The sequence below is a fragment of the Haemorhous mexicanus genome, chromosome 4 (assembly GCF_027477595.1).
Source record: "Haemorhous mexicanus isolate bHaeMex1 chromosome 4, bHaeMex1.pri, whole genome shotgun sequence".
NCBI classification, from domain to species: Eukaryota; Metazoa; Chordata; class Aves; order Passeriformes; family Fringillidae; genus Haemorhous; species Haemorhous mexicanus.
The window spans coordinates 24,911,544-24,924,832 of NC_082344.1; the positions used below are offsets into that span (position 1 = coordinate 24,911,544).

The 13,289-nt window shown below is 39.4% G+C and overlaps 1 protein-coding gene across 1 annotated transcript in view; it reads left to right on the plus strand.

The window, feature by feature from the left end:
* The window catches only part of GRID2 (glutamate ionotropic receptor delta type subunit 2), a 681,202-nt gene that overhangs the window by 600,511 nt on the left and 67,402 nt on the right, over window positions 1–13,289 (plus strand). The gene's annotated exons all lie outside the window — the stretch shown is intronic.

Genomic DNA, 13,289 nt, shown 5'->3' on the forward strand with positions numbered 1-13,289 from the left:
CTGTGCAAGCTCTGTTCAGCAGTAAGGAAAATATCCCTGTGCTACTGGCACTGTTTGTAGCACAAATCCAAACCACAGCCCATACTAGCTGCTATGAAGAAAATTACCCATCTCAGTCAAAAAATGACTGATACTTTTCTAGTAATTCTCACCCTGTAAGTAAACAAATCTAGGACATGGCTCCTTCCCTTTAGTGAGTCTTGTCCCTGACTCAAATACAAATTCCCAAGGAACCTCTAAATTTCTCTTCAGTCTTCCATTCAGTCCTGGATGCTGTTCTTTAATACTCTGTTTTACAAGATATTGATGGCCAGGAATGTCTTGTGATTGATGTAAGATACTTGATGCAACATAACTTGGTCCAAAAAGGTCTGAATTTGTTACCTCTGGAAGACACTAAAAACAATTCTTTGTGCCCTGCAGCATGGAGAAATAGCATGGCCTTGCTTTCTAAACTGCATGTGGTCAGAACCATGTGACAAAGCCAAGTTTGAAAACCTTTCCATTTTGTTTCACAGCTGGCAGGAGTTCTGAGCACGGTCCTGTTTTATGTGACATTCAAGCAGGCACTTGAGAGCTGCTGGACTGGGAACAACACCCTGTCACCTCATTCATGGGCTTTCACTGAGAACTGGTAAAGTAGGGGACACCAGTCTGCTCATCCCTCGCAGAGGGGAGGCTCATAGCTACTGCAGGCTCAGAAGCACAGTTTGACATGAAAAATATTAGGTGGCTATCAGCAGCAGTGTCTTCAGGATCAAAAATTTGGCCTCAAGTGCTAACATTTTTCCCAAGCCATGTCTTTACACTCCAGTTGTTGTATGAATCTCTTGGACTCCAAATGCTGTGTTTCACAGCATAGTCAAGGAGGCAGCACACAACAGTGTAGGTGCACATCTGGCAGGTGTAAACAGCAAAAGCAGGAATGTTTCCTCACAAAAGGAAAATGTGAGCATCAGTTAATGAATGTTTGCAAAGTGCTTCCAGTCCTTCAGATTATGCTATTATTGAGCTGAACATCTTTGATTATGCTATGGCTGTGCTGAAAGCTAAATGAAGGAGCTGGTTTTCTTTAAACAGTATCTTATTCTTGATTAGAGTGATCATTAAATCGTTTCAGATCTAACAAAGTGAGCAGCAGATGGAACACAGCAAAAACAGCAGAAAAATATGAGATTTCAGAAAAAATCAAACAAGGCAAACCCAGAAGTAATTCAAAAGAGCTCATACCAAAATTCTGGCTAATATAATGACACATAGCATATGTTTGGGAATTTCAACAGTTGTGGAAAATATTCAGGATATTATTTTGTCTGTTGATAGATGCCAATAGCAATCTTGAGTTAGGGAATTGTACTTCTGAAGACATCCTCTCATGTGGGGTGTTGAGTCTCCCACCCCTTAAGACACCATAGTGATTTTGAAAAACTTAAGTGAACTTTAGTGGAGTGGAAATATCAGCCAAGCATGTAGCTAAAGGTCACATAAATTTTTTTGTATCTGATGGATTTTGCTATGCTTCTTGCTATACCTCTCTCTTCCCAAGCTAGTGTCCTGCTTTTCAAGATCTTGAATTGCCTGATTCAGCCTCTAATCAGCTGCCCTCTCCATCTTCCTCCAACATCCCACCAAAGGTTTTCTCTGTCTTCCTACCACACCCTTTCTCATTTCTCCAAAGTTTATTTCTCCCTACATCCAACATGAAAAATCTTTAGCTCAAATTTGGCATCCACTGGAAACAGTCAGTGGTAGACTTCAGCCCAGTTTGTATTTCCACCCACCAATTGCAACTGACTTGGCTGCTGCACACCTTGAGATCTGAGTTGCAAAGGGGAAATCTCATGACAGCAAGAATTATTTAACATAATGTTATATCACATCCAGATCCATTCCTGGCTGAACAAAGACAAATTACAACCAAATAAAAGAGAAGCTTACAGAAGGTTTGTTTTGAATTTATTTCTAGTACTATTCCAAGGCCTGGTGGAGTTTCTTCAGTCCCCACAGAGTTTCACATGGTACACTTTAGGACTGATGCTGCATCAAACTGTATCAAATTGTGTCCTTTCAGCACTTATATTGCACACCTTCCATTTATTTTAGTTATTACTACTCCATAAATTTTTTAAGCTGAGAGGAGCATGACAAGTCTCATGTAAATTTTTTAACTGCAGCTTTGAGCTCACCTTTATCATGTTATTCTCAATTGGTAGATTTCTTTATTTTTTTATGATGATGTTGTCATATTTTTACAGTCTTTGATTTATTCATTCAGCTCATCCATTGCTAGACCTAAATTCTAGGGTGTGCCCCATGCAGGTACAGAGTAAGCCCAGTGATCTGACTATTAGTTATTCACCAGCTGCCAAATGTAGATGCCTGTATTGGGCCTCAGATTCCCATTGTACTTGCATTATTCAGCTCTTAATAATTTAAAATATGACAAAAAAGAATAAACACAACTCAAAAAGAAATTTTAAAAGAGACAAGAGAAAATATTATTGTTATTTTACCTTTTTCAGCTCTAATATTATATGCTTTTCATAGATATGTCATCTATAAGATAAGGGGAATACATTTTTCTGGCATTGTATTTACTCTGCTTTGATATATACATGTTGTGAGTTTAAGTTTTTCCTTAAATTTAACATGAACAATGTAGCAGCAATGATACTGTATTGTACTTGACAAAGATGCAGGGATTGTGTTTTCCCTTTGTGTCTGAAGGGATGATATTTTCAGAGGAGCCCACATGTGTGCAGTACCATCTTTTAATAGAGCTGCACACAGAAAGATCTATCTGCCCCCAGAGCCCTGCACAGCTGCAAGGCTGTTTGTACAGATGCAGGTATGCAGCTGCTTTTCCTGAAAACTTGGTCAGGCACTTACCAGCACTGTGTCAGAAGCTGTGTAGCATCTTTTAGTATCCCTTAACAAGCAAAGAAAAAAATTTCTCTTCATTGTTTTCCCCTGAAAAGTCCATGCTGAAGGAACAAGGAGCATGCCAATAATACAGAACTGGGCAAGTAAATTATTATTTTTCTGCTTTAGAGGTCATTTATAAGGCCTTTCTCCACCCTTGCCACTGTGCTGGCAGCTCACATGTTCCTGTGCAATGCACTACCTAATTTCTTGAAAGCCAGAGAGAAACTGCAGCTCTTCCCTGCATTTAGTATACATGTGTCCAACACACTGTCCTTCTCATGGGAGAGTCCTGTAAGAGAAGTTGTTTTTAAGTCAGGTTGTGATATAAATGTGGCTAGAAAGCAACAGCAGTGTAGGTACTCGTTCTTTACATAGACATAGTCCAGCCTGTTTGTCAGTGAAATAAATAAGACAAGACTGATGAGAAAGATTTCCTAACAGGGTGGTGGCCTTCTTCAGGCTATCCCTGCACAGATGCTGGGTGATAGCAACTACACATTGGAAGAAGTGCTAAAATACTGAGTTCATTATTTCATTATTATGCTATTGCATGTGTTTTTCAATTTCCTTTCCCATAGTTTGGTGCTAACTAAGGAAATTATTTCATTCACTCAAGTAAGATGTTTAGTGGTGTATATGATTGGCTGGGCACTTCACTGTCCACACTGCCTGCACAAATACCTGATTTGCAAGTGCATTGTTCAGCTAAGAAAATCTCAGTTGATGTTGCTAATTCTAGCTGAAATGCTAGAATTAGCTACTTCATTTTAAAATGGTAAATAAGTTCTGATTACCTTGTATTTCATGGTGAAAATTTTTTCTCCTTCATAAGTACTTTACCTCTACTTTTCTCATCACTCATCTCAAAAATACTTTGGCTGGCATTTTTTATTGATGTTGTAGGACTAGAAGAAGTAGTTGATTTTAACCTGATTGTATTCTGTTTGTATACTACCCAGTGACAGGGGGTATACAATTCAAATTCAAATTAAAAAAATAAGACTGGGTGACTAATTGTAATGTGTGTTTACCAAAGAACTATCCTGGCTTATGATACAATGAGATTTCTCAGCATATTTTGTCCAAGTTTGAATCTGACTGGCTTAGGCAACACATAAAGAGAAATAAGTTTCCATAATTTATTGTACTTGCAGGAAATCAAGAGTGGAGCGGGAAACACAATTGCTAATTGTTTCTATTGATACATTTTTAGATTTTTACAAGATGTCTGAAAGTATGGCTCAAGCAAACCAGTGTGAATTATCATTAGGGATTTATTCACTGGAATATAATCATAATTGAAACTGAAACTATAAGGGAGAAGGTATTTTTATAAAATACTGTGTAGCTTCAAAAGCTCTAAAACTGTCAACATGTCATCATAGGGAATTATCATATTTAATTATAACCTCTGTTTTATCAAAATGTTTTTGTTTTTATTTCATTTTCAAATGTTAATCCATTGCAGGGAAAGTAATTCGGATTAAAATCCACTTTTTGGAATAAAATATTCTCCAGTTTGGATTTTTTTATTGCTTTTGGTCCCAAAAGTTGTGATGTTTTTCCTTAATTAAAAATCTTGAAATTCCTTGGGCAGGAAGATAACTAATTTCTGTCCAGCTCAATCTATCACTTTCACCAATTAAAAGTTCTGTGTTTAACATTACGTCTCTGAATTTCAAGTGTTCCACGCAGGAATTTCTGTTGATTCCTGTTTCAGGGGAAAGAAAGGGTTAAAAATCTTTCCTAAAAGATACTGGTTCTGAATGACTTTTGAGCACAAGTGATTGTTTTTCAGTAATTTATTTATTTTCAGTTGATATTTGGCAGCTGTTTCTCAGTGCTGTCATCTGTAACTGATTTCTGGCGCCTGAGCTATGGTGTGGGCAGCTCAGGATGAATTAGAAGCAAATATAAGGGAAGTGTGTGGCTTGTACTTCATTTGTTATTTACAAAGGTGTGCCAAATGAATGTTGCAGCCCTGGATAAGTGGAAATGTTTGTGGCCAGAGATTACCTGCTCTGTGTACATTTGCAGGCAAAGGCTGTGAGTATTTCACTCTGTAAAGATGCAAAAGCCCAGCTATCACCTGAAATTACAGTAGCAGTAAACATTAAATCCCTGGATGGCTATGGAGAATGTTCAGGAGCTGTTGCACTATTTTGGGTGCTGTCTGAAGTTGAAACTCCTTCTGGATACTGTTTACATCTTTATTTACCTTTGCAATTACAGAACTTGGGTGCCTGCTCCTTTGTCCGGCCTTGCTCTGCCTGGCAGCCCTGGCTGTGCATTGTGAGTGACTCCAGCAGCATTATTTGTATTCTCTGATTTGTCTCAGGGGTTTGAATTGCTAGTTTGTGACTGCAGGCAGGGCAGCAGAGACAGGAGCTAGCTTCAAGACTTACAGGTACTTTATGTGACAAGTTGTTGTGTTGTGTCATCTTCTCAGTTGTCTGCATGGTGACAGCAAGAAGGCAGCCTGAACTGAGTAAAAAATGTGACTGCACCGGTCTTCTTCTCCCTGCCATAGCTCCTGATGTCTTCCATCGGTCCTAAACTGCAAAAAAAAAGAAAAAAACCTTCATAGCTCAAATCTGTAATGTTCTCCTTTCCTGTGGGTCCAAAACACCTTCTTGCAAGAATCAAAATGCATTCAGCAGCGACGTCTCCAAGGACCTGACAAGCCAGTCACAAGGGATGGTGTGGTGGCATTAAGAACCAGTCTGTGCTGCAGCCTGAACTTACAGCCTTGCAAAAGAAATGCTTAGGAACACCCTATGGCAGCCTTTACGGAGCTCTCAGAGAAGGGGGATGCCAGGTGTTGCTGAAAGGTACAAACCTGAAGGGGTGGGGACAAATCTTAGTTTCCTCCTTTCCATGGCCCCATGACCTGCTGCACTGAGGGGGAAGGTTCACTGCTAGAGAAGAGAAGTGGTTTCATGCAGGTTTTCCAGAGGGAGAGGAGGCTTTTTTGGCAGCCAAAGCCTGTATGCAAGCAAAGTGATGTGGAAGCCCTGGGCTTCATGATGCAAAGCCAGCTCCTGCACACTCCAGCCTAGGCTTGTGCAGGTGGCCAGCAGTCAGTGCTCCCTGTGTCCTGCAGCTCAGCAGAATGAGGGGAAACATGCAAAACTGCTGTGCAGGGTACTTTCAGAGAGGAGCAAAAGAAGGGCTGGGAAGCTATTCTTTTGAAGCTTCAAGATTCTGTGTCTGGACCAAGCTGGCTCCTTCCATATCTGGGCAGGAGATGCTTATCAAAAAGGGAAGAATACAATGGTTCTAAAGAAGATAGTTAAATTCTTTTGTGTGAGTAGTGGGACATCTTGAATCCTATTACCAGTAGGAAAGTGGTCAGGGCTCATGTATGAGGAATATGAAAAAAACTGAAAGATAAGTCAGTTTCTTTAAAATAAGTTTTAAAAATGAAAGTACTATTTCAAATGAGCTTTTACTGTAGAATTTTTCAGTATCACTGGTAGTTTTGCAAAGATTTTTTCTTGTGGTTAAAGTTCTTTTTCAACTGATGAATGGTTTTGATGAGTAGTTTTTTGACTTTTAATGATTTTTCTCTCCTTGCACTTGGTATTCAGTAAGCATGTCTTTGAAAAATGAATGTGCCCAAGAATTGCAGTTAGGATTCTATTCTAAAGAAGGGGGACAAGAACCCTCCAGTGAGCATCATACTGGATTGATTTCCTATCAATAGTGATGCTGCTTTTCTATATTCCCCTCTGTTTAACTTCTTCATTGTACTCTAATCCACAAATTTTTTTTTTACCCAAATGAAGAGTATTGACCCGTGTATATTTCCTTATTTAAAGGTTCTTCTATTGGGAATTAACTGCCACAAAAATATTAATTTATCAGAAGAGGGGAATCGCTTCAGCAACATTTGGTTTAAATTTGCCCCATTATTGAGATGGCCACTTGATTACCCCAGATCTAATTTTCTGAAGTGGTTTCATATAACTTCTGTATATGACCTTCACTACTGATACTCTTAAAAGAGTATGCATTGCTATCTGCAGCACTTAGTTGTCAAAAAGCAGATGGAAAGCTGGCATAATAAAAGAAGAAATTGCTTCCTTACCTTTCAAAGGCCTGCTTTGCTGAGAGTTATTTTTTCTCTTGTGCCTCTTCTGTCTGAAAAGAATGTTTGCTGTAGCAAACCTGTGGTTTAGCTGCTTGTCAGTGATCAGCATGATCACTGGCTTTTTAGTGCTTGGCTGTAGTTACCTGAAAAAGCAGCTGGCTCTGTTCTCCCACCACCCTCAGAAATGTGCCTTACACTGGCCTCCACAGTTTTGCTCCACTTGTTCTTTTCTTTCTTGTTAACTTACAAGATACCTTTAATTGCAATGACAAAATGTGAAGGTGCTGAGCGCTGGGAAAGTTCTGACACTGTGGTGCTCCCTCATTACAGAGCTCTCATACCTGAGTAATTCCTATTCTGGATCAATTATAAGGTCTGCCCAGTGGAACAAGTGAACATGTGATCATGAGATTTTTCTCAAGAAATTGATGGCAGGTTGCATATGAGGAATGATGGTTTTTCCTGATTAAATTTTATGGGTAACAAATAGACGTGCCATTCAAGCTGGTATGGCACTGTAGTGAAAGATGAACTTCATACTGAAGAGAAGGTGGGGCTGGGATTTCTAACCTCCTGTTTCTTCCCCTAAGCTTCCAGGTGTTTCATTTTCCTGCTGCTGTTTACACTTGGGCTCAATGATGCTCTGAGAATCTATTCTACGCTTTTCTGTTTGAATAAGTACAAAAATACATTTCAGTGTTTTACAAATAGTGGCCCTTGAATAGAAATAAGTTTCTATAGACTCTGCAAAATTACATATAAAAGGTGGTGGTAGTAGTAATAGTAGCTGGTTGCCTTGATGACTGAATAGAGTTTTATATGTATGTGTGTGTGTGTGTGTGTGTGTATATATATATATATATATATATATATATATATATATATATATATGAATTTTTCTTCTGTGCTCTAATGCTACTATGGGAGTCCAGCTCCTGTCTTGCAGTGCAGAGAGCTGTCAGTCAGATTCAGATTCCCTGATTGCATGACTGCATTTCAGTCTTAAGCCATGCAGGTCAGCCATGCATGCTGTCCTGCAAGAGTGTGCGACAAGAAGTGCCAAATTGTACTTTGGATGTATAGAAAGATCTACTTTGTGAATCAGTGGGGTCTGTTCAACAAAGCTAAAATGTAAGGTTTTATGTTACTGGGATCCAGATAAACATCAGCTAGCACAAATCTAGCTAGATTTGTGCCCTTTGTGAACAAAATCAAGACTTGAAACCTTGGTCCCCTGAGGAAAACAAATTAGCAAATAAGAATTTCTCTGAAGGCAGATCTGACTTCTGCTGCAGTCTGATATACAGCAACTTCATTGGCCTCTTGCAAGAGGATTATGGAAAGTGCTTCCATTCCCTTCTGCTGAACAAACACCCTCTCTTGTGAATGCCATCGAGCTGTTTGCCAACATCTGACAATGTGAAAATCTAGATTTAGGCTTCTGCCTCAGATTTCATCTTTTCCTTTCCCCACTTAGGAGTACAATATCCACATTACCTATACCAGCTCTGGCTCATCTATTTGCAAATGTTCATTCAATCTTCTCCCCTCTCCTTCATTCCCTGTGTGATAGCAGCCTTGGCTGTTTTATAGAGAGGAGCACAGCCCTCTGCAGGCTGTAGCTGCTGCACACTTGCTGAACATGGCAAGAGTGTATCAAAAATGTGATTTATGTACTTATATATGCCAAAGTCTCAGCTCCACACCGGTGGGCACAGGTCTAGCTAGCAGCACTGGATGGTGTTTTTTCCTCTTTGCAGTGGAATGGCCCGTTCTGGAGAACAGGACCCTCAAAGTGCTTTAGGGAGCAGGTAATTAATCAGTGTCCTTGACTGGGTTTAGGTCAGAGCTGGAGCTGCTGCTGCTATGCTGCAGAGGAGTCTGCTTCTGGTTTTGGCTAAAATACAGCAGATACTGCAGCTGACAACTTCATAGGCTGGGAAAGTTGTTCAGCAGTTGGCACCTGACTGATAATGGAAAGGAGTGGAAACAGCACCACCTCTGTGTCTCAGGAGTGTAGGCACAGGTGGTTCAGAAAATGGCCTTCATCAGCATTATCCAATAATTTTCAGATTTTTTTCTAGAAAATTAATATTGTTTTAATCAGTTTAAACTTAAGATTCTCTGGCCTTAGGAGTTCCATTGTTTTTATAGCATTTAACACATTTTATGTACAATGAAATATTTAAAAGAGGTCTGCAGCAAAAATAACTGCCAGTTCTTTTTAACCTGCAATCTATTGTGGGTTTTGGTATTTTTCATTCATGAGGATCCTTTTTATTTCTTTTATAGAGGAATTCAAAATACAGAAAAGATATTATCCAAGAATACAAGTATGAAAAATTACAGCAATTGGTTGCTGTTTACTTACAATTTTTTTTTTAATTTAGCATTTGCCAGACCTATAAATGTGCTTTTAGAATGCCAGAGCTGTACACAAATACATTATTCAACTTACTCTGCAAGAGCGGGTTAGCTGTAACAAGAAATACTATCCATATCCCTCTTGGCATAAAATATGTGCATATGCAACAGTGTAATGGCTTTAAATGTTTTCCTCTTATAACCCAATGGGTTTTCTGATGGAATCATCCAGGATAAATTTTAGCTAATATCTACTGACAGGGCTTCAGCAAAGAAAAATTTTGTAAGTGTTCAGTGATAGAAAATAGAAATATAACAGCCCTAAAGAGATAGTTTTAACATCTATGTGCTGATGGCTCCTGTCCTGTGAAACAACCCTTTTTACAGTAACTCCTTCTGAATTGCTCACAGGACCATGAAGTCAAGTCAAGCATTTCTGTGTGGTACCACACCTCCCAGTTTCACTTAATGACCGCTGCAGTGCATGAGTTCAGAATACCCTGATGAACAACTAACAGTTTCAGTTTTCCTGGTTTTGTTGGGTTTTTTTCCCCTCTACGACAATAGATATCAGATACTCAAAGTCTTTTTAGCCTCTGCCATAGTGACAGGCAAGAAGGCACAGGGAAGGAGAGTGAAGTGTCAGTTCTCCATGCCCCGATGGACTGAGGAGCAGGGGTTGCTGCAGAATGATAATGTGCTGCCCTCCAGAAACTCCTCCCTGGCCATCCAGGGCTGCGTGGTCATGTGTGAACAGCATCCAGATTTGCCACCATCCTGAAATGTCCTTCTCTCTGCACAAAAGGCCAATATAATGGTGAGGAAATGTAGAATCAGGGCTATAGTTCTTCTGAGAGTAGTGAGTTAAATGTGTCGCAAGAATCCTTTTTTACTTTTTTCCCCCAAGGAGATTCTGCTTTCATTTAGCTCCCATAATTGGCTGAAAGTAAGTTCCTTAACTTTTTCTCATAGTACAACGCTGGAATTTTTGCTGTTGATTTTGAGGCCCATAGTAGAAGTCTTCTGCATAGCTATTGAAGAGCTGCAAAGTATCTGCTTCCCATGATCAGAGGGAAAGAGAGAGAAGGATAAAAGTTTTTAATTGACATTTTGTTCTGAAATTCTCTTGTCCTTTTACAGAGAGCATCCTCTCCTCTTTCCATAGAGTAGGTGCAAATCTGTGAAATATCAGCAGGTTCCAGGTATGCTATACTCTGGCAAAATTTTATTCTTAGTCCTTTAAGCTAAAACCAGACTTGAGCTGTGTGAAAGATCCCTGGACAAGGAGTTAAGACCGATTCTCAGAAGAAGAGTATGCTAAAAAGGAAATCCTATAGCTCCTGAGCTGGCTGATAACTGATTCTCTCTTAGTGAAACAGGTGCTTCTCCCATGCATAAAAATTAAGAATTGGAGACAGTTCAAAAGTAGTGTCAGTGCTACTGGCAGGGCTGGACAGATAGATTTGCAAGGAGAGATTACAGAAAGCTATATCCAGCTCAGCTAAGTAACAGAAAGATCCATCAATAATTGAAAAGTGTCAGCCCCAAAGTGTGAGTATTTAGAACTTCAGAGCAAAAATACCTAGGAATGACATAGGAAAGTTATATATTAACAAAAAAAAAAAAAGGTAGTAATAATAAATACACTGACTAGCAATGAAATATGTTAGATCAAGAAGTAGTTCTCTAAAGAGAGGGATTGCAAGCATGACAATTACAACTTAGGTTTGCTGCATGGTTTTGAATTCCTGAGATTTTTAAGTGAATAGGGAAAAAATGCTAAAAAGGTTGTATTTTAATGCATGGAGCAGTCATGTGTTGAAGGTAGGTGATGGTAATGATCCCTTCTGGCTCTTCAATCTCTTTTGTGCCCCATGCACTTTAACTGGAGCTCACTGTGATGTTATCTATGAAAAGTAATATCTTCGTGGGAACTTGAACTGTGATATTATGAGCTCTGTTCTGAGGATCTTATATATACCACTTCATCACAGATATTATTGACAGTCAGTGCTTTTACCACTTTTATATATTCTCTTTGTGAGTTGTTTTATAGCAAGGCAGCTAAATCAAGAGAATTTTTCCTGACCAGCTGAGCAGCTGATAGGTCTCCTTACAAGCACTTAGGTGAATTCAATGCACTAGGATGATAAAAAGGCGGGTTAGGACAAAAGCGGATGTCAAAACATAACCCTCTGTTCCTTCCATCACCTCAAAGGTTATGTCCCCCATGTAAAATTACTTGGGTTTTGAACCCCACTTTTCCTTAATTCTTTTGTTCAGAAAGTCCATCTGATCCTTTTCAGGATTCATTTGCCCACTTCTGATCCTCTGCTTTTGTCTCCTATATCCCACCCTTGTTCTCAGCACATCATGATCCTTTTTCAGGCTGAGCCATTATCCTCTTAAATTCTCCTAGGGAGGGCTTTTTTCTCAGTCATGCTATTTCTTACTGAAGTGGTGCCTGCAGGAAGATAGAACAACCCATGCTAGGAAGAGCTCTGTGAGTGGCACTACCTATAGGACAAGCATACAAGTTGTATTGTTTGTTAACTGCAAATTCACTTCTATCCCTTTTTCCCTGCCTGTTTAGGTAAACCTAAACCTCCACTGGGAGGAGAGAAAAAACATTCTTGACAGTTCCCAGAGCCTGAAGATTAAAACTGGCTCAGTCCTGCATTTGTGTGTGTGTGTGCACTTTGAAAAGAATTTTCTTTATCCTGCAAGTCCTGTGGAGTCCACAGATAACATGGCTCCCTTTCTGCTCCAAAATCTGCACAAATTCTTCCCCTGCCATGCCTACAGATGGAAATAGGAAATATTCCCTTGCCAAGCCTGCAGTAAAAAGGAATGTGTCCCAAATGCAATCATTCCTTGTGCACTACATCTTGTGAGCAAGCAGACGGTGAGGCTTGCTTCAGTAGCTTTTATATGTAAACAGTCTTTAAAAACATAATCTACATTGTCAAAGCCTAATCTAAATGATGTTCTGACATTGCTTACTTTGATATGCTGACTTGGTTTTGAATTCTCTCTGGATTGCCTGGCCCCACATGGCCTTTTTGTGTTTTGTTTACTTTTCACTGAGCTGTCACGTATTTATTCCCATTAGATGTACAAAGTCAATGGATTCAGCCTAGCTTTACAGCTTAGTTGCCTAATACAGCGCAGGGAAAAAGCTAAATGAAGCCAAGCAGAGGGGCAGGAAAAAAGCAGAGGGATTCTTCAGGTTTGACATAGGGACCAAGCAAAGAGAAAACCAGCAAAAGATCTGGGTCTGGTAGAGCACCTAGAGGTTACTGTTTTTTCAGAAAAAAACGTTATATGTCTGGAAAGCAGAAATTAATTGATTTGTATAGAGCGAGCTTCTGTTTTTAAAGGCTTGCTTCTGAATAAATGCCTAAATTTTGTATACATCACATATATTTAAATTTTTTAAAAATCTGGATTTGTTTCAAATGTGAGTGGATGGGGAAGTGTTACTTTAAAAGCTTTTTCAGTGTAATGAGCTGGTTGGATTTTTCTTAGTCAAACAGGTAAAATGGCTTACATGATCTTGTTTTATGAAAGTCTTTGAAGATACGTGAAAATGCCTCATGCTGAGAAAAGTAATCCCAGAAAATCTACTTGGTGTGGTCTTATCCACAGAACCCATAAGACAAATTGGTGTTTGTGAAGTCTGCCACAATTTGGAGCATGACTGAAATGTGGACCATCCTGAACGGTGGTCTTCCCTCTAGATAGCTATGCCTACCCTGCCATGCTTCTCCAAGTGGGAATACCTACCCTCTCTCCAAATGGTTGCTTTTATGGAATTTACGGGGGATTTCATGTGGAATTTAGTGTTGATAGAGGGACTGTGGTGTTTCCTTTGCTCTTGGAAAAGGGACAGTCTCTATTTCCTCCA